The following is a 6,646-nucleotide window of genomic DNA, read 5'->3' on the forward strand; positions in this document are numbered from 1 at the left end:
AGGTCAATTGGCCAGCAATCTAACCCTGTCCTGAACCCCTGCTGGACCAGAAAGGTAAAAAGTTTCTTCCTTCCCCTTCCCTGGTTGGCCTCCAAATTTCTCTCTAAAAACACCCCTTTCTGGTGAGACGGTTTTGACTTTGGACTCCGTATCTACAAGTGCTCTACCTCTACTCCTTTACTGGACTTCTACAAAAGTCTAGGCACACCTAGCCAGGCCCCTGTCCTATATCCTGGGATCTCAGCCTTGGGGTGACGACCTTTTGTCTGAGACTCTCTTTCTACAGAAATTTTCTCCTCTCGGATCTGTGACTGAAGGTGGGGATGCCCCCTTCTCTCACCAGTCTCCTCTACTGTGGGCTCTCCTCAGTTCAAACCGTCCAGCCAGGCTCCCCTTGAAACATGGACTCCTCCCAATCTCAGGCCTCAGAGACTACTCCTCTACTCCTTCAGGACTCCTCGATTCCTTTGGGACTCTTCTACTCCTTCGGGACTCACTCTACTCTCTGAGGTTCACAGTTTGGGAGGTTTATACTCCAAGCAGCCTTCTTCTACGGACTTCCTTGAAAGTCTAGGCATCTAGCCAGGTTGTTTTCTACTACCATTAAAATACCCTATCTTGACAACTTTTGCCACCAGACGGGGAGGACATCAGAGATTCCTTACATGCAGGTTTTTCTTCACCCTTTGCTCCTGTCCTTAATGTCTATACCACTTGTTCTACACACAGGCCGTTTTTTGGCCAAAGAAACCTCACCGAAAACCTCTGCTCCTAATCTTTCCTTCTCCGCAGACTCCCAACTCTTTCTCTCTCCTGCCTGACAACTGGGGGCACCCCTTTCTTGGGACTTCTCTCTAGTCCTGGGGTCTCAAACTCGCGGCCGTGCGGCCCGCCCATCAATTTTGTGCGGCCCGCAGACTAATCAAACTTCGTGGATTAATCTGCGGGCCAGTCTGCGGGCCGCGAGTTTGAGACCCTTGCTCTAGTCCCTCTGCAGACCTCTTCCTTGGTTCTCTTCCCTCTGAGAGCCCCCTTTCCTCCCTTCACAAAATCCAGTTCTCATTCACTTGAAAATACCAATCTCTCTTTCTCCTCCCCTGCTGGCCAGGGGCCCCTCCCTTTTCCACTGTGTTCTTCATCCCCTCCCCCCTCCTTAGAAGCTATGGCTTCAGCTGTATTTTACCCATCCTCCCATGCCACTAACTTCGGCTACAGCTATGCCCTTCTCCCCCTCGTCCTCTCCCCTCTTCAGAGCTCTAAATCTTTTTGATTCCTCTGACCATGTGGTGCCAGCACCAACACTTCAAATTCTTCCTCCTCCTCCTGCAGATTCTGACCCTCCGTCTTCCATCCAGCTATTCACACTGTCCATTTGTTTGCTTTCTCTCTTTCCCCCTCTATGCTGGCAACTCCCTGTTGTCTCAAAAAACTCATAAAAGCAGAATTATATATTAAGCTATGTGAGTAAGTAATCTGTCTTGTCTCTTTGTCAGAAAATATCTCTAATATAATTTAAATTGAAACAAGTAAAGCATGCTCATTTAAATTCCTTAATTCATAATATATATAAAGTCTTGGTTTAATGTGTAACTGTGTCTGTTTCTAAGGCCTTAGACCAATAATTACTCACCTCTTAAATCAAGGCTTACTCATCCCCACGGAGTCTCCCTGCAATACCCCCATGCTTCCTGTTTGAAATACCTTCAGGGGCTTATCGCCTCATACAAGACTTATGCCTAATCAGTGAGGCAGTAGTTCCTCTCCATCCAGTAGTCCCTAATCTCTAAAATTACTGTCACAATTCCCTCAAACTCCACTCACTTACAGTCCTAGACCTCAAGGATGCCTTCTTTACCATTCCTCTACACCCTGACTCTTACTTTCTGTTTGCATTCACCTTGACTGACCCAAACACTAATGCAGCCCAGCAACTTACACGGACTGCGTTACCCCAGGGGATCAAAAACAGCCCACAACTGTTTGGGCAGGCACTAGCTCAGGATTCAGCAGCATGCAATCTCAAAACTAGTACTCTCTTACAATATGTAGATGACCTACTCCTCTGCAGTCCCTCCCTACCTGCCTCAAGGAGACACACCGCCACCCTACTTAACTTCCTTACTGTGAAGGGATATCATGTCTTCTCTGCTAAGGCTCAACTTCACTCTTAATCCGTAGTCTATCTGGGCATCACTTTAATCCCCACCACCTGAAGTCTCATCCTAGATTGAAGTCAGACCCTCCGCAGTCTCCAACCACCTACCACCGCAAATCAAATACTTTCATTTCTTGGTCTAATAGACTTCTTTAAAATTGGATTCCCAATTTTGCTCTCTTAGTCAAGCCCCTCAGTGAGATCTTCTGGGCATGGCTTTTAAGGTCTATAATGGCCAAGGAAGTAACAGAATAGGCAAATAAAGCCCAAAGGAAGTCAGGAAATACCAGCTTTTGGCATAAGCTCTTAAAGGCTCCAGCACCCTAAAGCTTCATAGGATTCCATTAGGGCCCTACACTAGAGTGGAAAGAAAGGTAATTGAACTGAAGCCTGCCAGGCTTCCTGGCTCCACCAGTTGATACACCTTTGCTATGGAAAGAGGGACATGAGAAGGTAAGCTCCCCCCTTGCTCCATGGAGGAAGGGTTCAGCCTCTTCTAGCCCTGCTCCAGCTACCTGTGACCTGACCTTGCCCAGCATGCTAGAAATTACTACAGAAGGCCCAAGGACATTGTTCAGGAGCCTAAGGTATTTCTTCCAAGTAGCAGATAAACTGATATCATTTCTTGTAAACACAAAGACCATCTACTATGCCTTGCCTGAATAGTTAAATTTTTTTTATCCCTTAAAGATCTCTACTGTGGGTACTGACAGTCTGAATTTTTTGCTTCATTTAATGTATAGTATCTCCTTTATTCCTCTTGTCTCAATGCCCCATTCCTATTGTAGGCTGAGACTTGGTGCTAATTCCAGCTAGAAGCAGTGGTCACTAGGACTTAAACTCTAACTACAAAGTGTAGAAATGTAACCACCCTTTCCCTAAGTACTTGCTGGATTTATAGGTTACTGAGAAAACTGTACAAAGAATGTCCAAGAGTCACAACAGAGCGATGCCCTGGATGGGCAAAGCATCACCACTTGGTGGGTGTGCCAGGTGGATCCCGGTCTGGTGCATGCGGAAGTCTGTCTGACTGCCTCCCTGTTTCCAGCTTCAGAAAAATACAACAAAAACAAAAAGGAAAAAAAAGACTGTTTAAGAGACACTTCCAACATTACATCACCCAAGGACTGACTTTCACTTGGACAGGTCCACACACTGTGATCCTGACAACTCCCACTGCTGCTAAAGTAGAAAAATGGCATACCTTACTCCAACCAGCTTCTGGTTTGTGTTTAAAGTAGAAGGTTTATTTCCTGTAGGCTCAAATGAGAGAAATATCCAGGATTATTTACAATCAAATGCTTTTACAACCCCTACTCCAAATACCCCAAGGGGGGGTTCATGAAGGAGGCCCCCAATAGGGATAACAGCAGGAAGTAGATCCAGAAGATGGCTGGTCCAAGACAAACCTCCTTCCTGAACCCCATACCCTGTCCTTCCCCCCACGTCTTTTCCTTTTTATCATACCACAGAGTTGAGAAATGATAGATATATGAATTTCCCAGAACTCTGACTGCCCTTTTGTTGTCCCACCTGGCTGCCTGACATCACCCTTACTTACTGGCCAATCACCCCTGAGGCAGAAGAGTTCCAGGAAGCTGAAGTCGTAAAACCATAAAAGGGAACATACCAGAACTTTTGACTCAATACCCCCTCAGCTTCTCCCAAACCCTATTGTAAAGCCAGAAGCCACGGCCAGGGCCACCATCACAGCAGCCTGGCCCATGCAGGTTCGCCTTGGATTCAGACAGTCGGTAAAGAAACAACGGAGCCACAAACTGGTGGGCCATAGTCTTTAATTCTAGCTTGCACCCGGCGGGCAAGTAAAAATATACACTGGGCTCCAAAACCCACTCACATTCAGTGCTCACAAAGCCACTGACTTATCCGAGTTTCCTAGAATCAAAAGTTTCTAGCTCACCAGCCTTATTCTCCTCAGTTCCCCATCTCCTTTCTTATCCCAGATACAAACTCTACACAAACTGGCATCTCACTCAGTACTCCGCCATCTTGGCTGCTTCTCCTGGCCTACTCCACGTGACCTCCTTCTGTTCTCTGCTCTGCTCTCTCCTCTAATGATAATCTCAGGAACCAAGAGCACAAACTCTGTTCTGCCCCCATTTTATATTGTAGCTTCACAACCTCTAATCCAATATACAAAGTAGGGAAGTCCCTAATACAAAGTCACTTCTCTGAGGCATGATTGGATTGTACTGCCCCACATCAAAAAGGGTGGGAAAGGCTTAATCCCAAAACCAAGTCCCAGGCTACAAGGATTCTCAACACACATTAATATCACCTGGGTGACGGCCTCCTCGTGGGCAGCGTAATCTTTAACAAAGTGAGCATAATACACTTTATCTGCCCAACACCTATAAAATTCACTCCTAGTTTGTAACCAGTGTTCTTCTCCCAGGAGAAGTGCCCAGCAGGGTTCCTTTCTTTCATTCAATAAAGCCTGTTACTCTGGTGTTTTTAGATTCCCATGGATTCCAACAGTTATATTCCCTTTGACCACATACATCAGGGGTCGGGAACCTATGGCTCACAAGCCAGATATGGCTCCTTTGATGGCTGCATCTGGCTCACAGACAAATCTTTAATAAAAAAAATAACATTAAAAATATAAAACATTCTCATGTATTACAATTCATTCATTTCCTACCGCTTATGTTCATGGTTGCGGGTGGCTGGAGCCAATCAAAGCTGTCCTCCGGGACAACACCAAATTTTTATTGGATAATGTATAATGTACACGGGTTGTTGTATGGCTCTCATGGAATTACATTTTAAAATATGTGGTGTTTATGGCTCTCTCAGCCAAAAAGTTTCCCGACTCCTGACATACAAGTTGGGGGGCATGACAGCATGACACAATCATTAACAAGATAATAACATTTAATAAGATTTACATTACATTAACAAGATTAACATTTGTCTAGGGGATTTACAGGAAACATGAAAACTTTCAAGGTAATACAATCAAAGTCATTCACAAATATTTTTAGTATCCATTTCTCTTACTTTGCCCAGAGGTACACGTTAATCTCAGATTCTAGGAAGGGAGGGAGAGCTAGGATCAGTGTAGGATGGTACGTTAAGTCTTGTCTCTTATTGCAAGCAAAGGGAGTTCTTCAGATAACCTAAATCTCTTCAGAGAACTTAAAACCAAATGATTCTTATAAGTCAGGGAACCTCCACATTTCTTTTCCTCCATTTTCCCAAGAAAAGACAGGAAAGCCTGACCTTTTCTCCCAGAATATTAATATTAATATGCATCTTTTTGCTATCTTACAACAGCTTTTGCCCAGAAGCTGAAACTCGAGCTCTTGAATTCGTAGTTGTTTCTCTAACAACTGCCAGTGCAAACGTTCAGCTTCCAGGGCAAACTGCAACTCGGAACCAGTAATTCCTTTTCCAGTGCTTGCTCCAATTCCAGCCTTTTCTGACATTCGATTTGCAATTCATACTGAAGCTTTCGACCTCGGGCAGCTTCTTGCACAGAACTCCTAGTTTCCTCTTGAGTAAAAAACACACAACCCTGGCCAGATGGCTTGGTTGGTTAAAGTGGCCTCCCAATAGGCAAAGGTCGCTGGTTCAGCCTCTGGTCAGGGTATATACAGAATTATATCGAGGGTTTGTCTCTCTGTTGGGCAGATAAAATATATTATGCTCACTTTGTTAAAAATAACGCTGCCCACATGGAGGCCATTGCCCAGGTGATATTAATGTGTGTTGAGCATCCTTGTAGCCTGGGGCTTGGTTTTGTGATTAAGCCTTTCCCACCCTTTTTGATGTGGGGCAGTACAATCCAATCATGTCTCAGAGAAGTGTCTTTGTATTAGAGACTTCCCTACTTTGTATATTGGATTAGAGGTTGTGAAGCTACAGTATAAAGTGGGGGCGGAACGGGAGTTTGGGCTCTTGGTTCCTGGGAGATTATCATTAGAAGAGAGAGCAGAGCAGAGGAGAGCAGAGAAAGGCCATGTGGAGGAGGCCAGGAGAAGCAGCCAAGATGGCGGAGTGCTGAGTGAGATGCCAGTTTGTGTAGAGTTTGTATTTGGGATAAAGAAGGAGATGGGGAACTGAGGAGAATAAGGCTGGTGAGCTAGAAACCTTTGATTCTAGGAAACTCGGATAAGTCAGTGGCTTTGTGAGCACTGAATGTGACTGGGTTTTGGAGCCCAGTGTATATTTTTACTTGCCCGCCAGGTGCAAGCTAGAATTAAAGACTATGGCCCATCAGTTTTTGGCTCCGCTGTTTCTTTACCGACTGTCCGAATCCAATGCGAACCTGCATGGGCCGGGCGGCTGCTGTGATAGTGGCCCTGGCCGTGACTTCTGGCTTTACACTCTCCCTCCCCCCTCCCCTTCTTCACTCTCTAAAAATCAATCAATAAATATAAATTTTAAAAAAGCCCAACAAAACACATGCAGCTCATGGCCACTAAAAGGACAGCCATGGGGAGCCAGAATAGCAACCAGCCTTCT

The sequence above is a fragment of the Saccopteryx leptura genome, chromosome 3 (assembly GCF_036850995.1).
Source record: "Saccopteryx leptura isolate mSacLep1 chromosome 3, mSacLep1_pri_phased_curated, whole genome shotgun sequence".
Taxonomy (NCBI): Eukaryota; Metazoa; Chordata; class Mammalia; order Chiroptera; family Emballonuridae; genus Saccopteryx; species Saccopteryx leptura.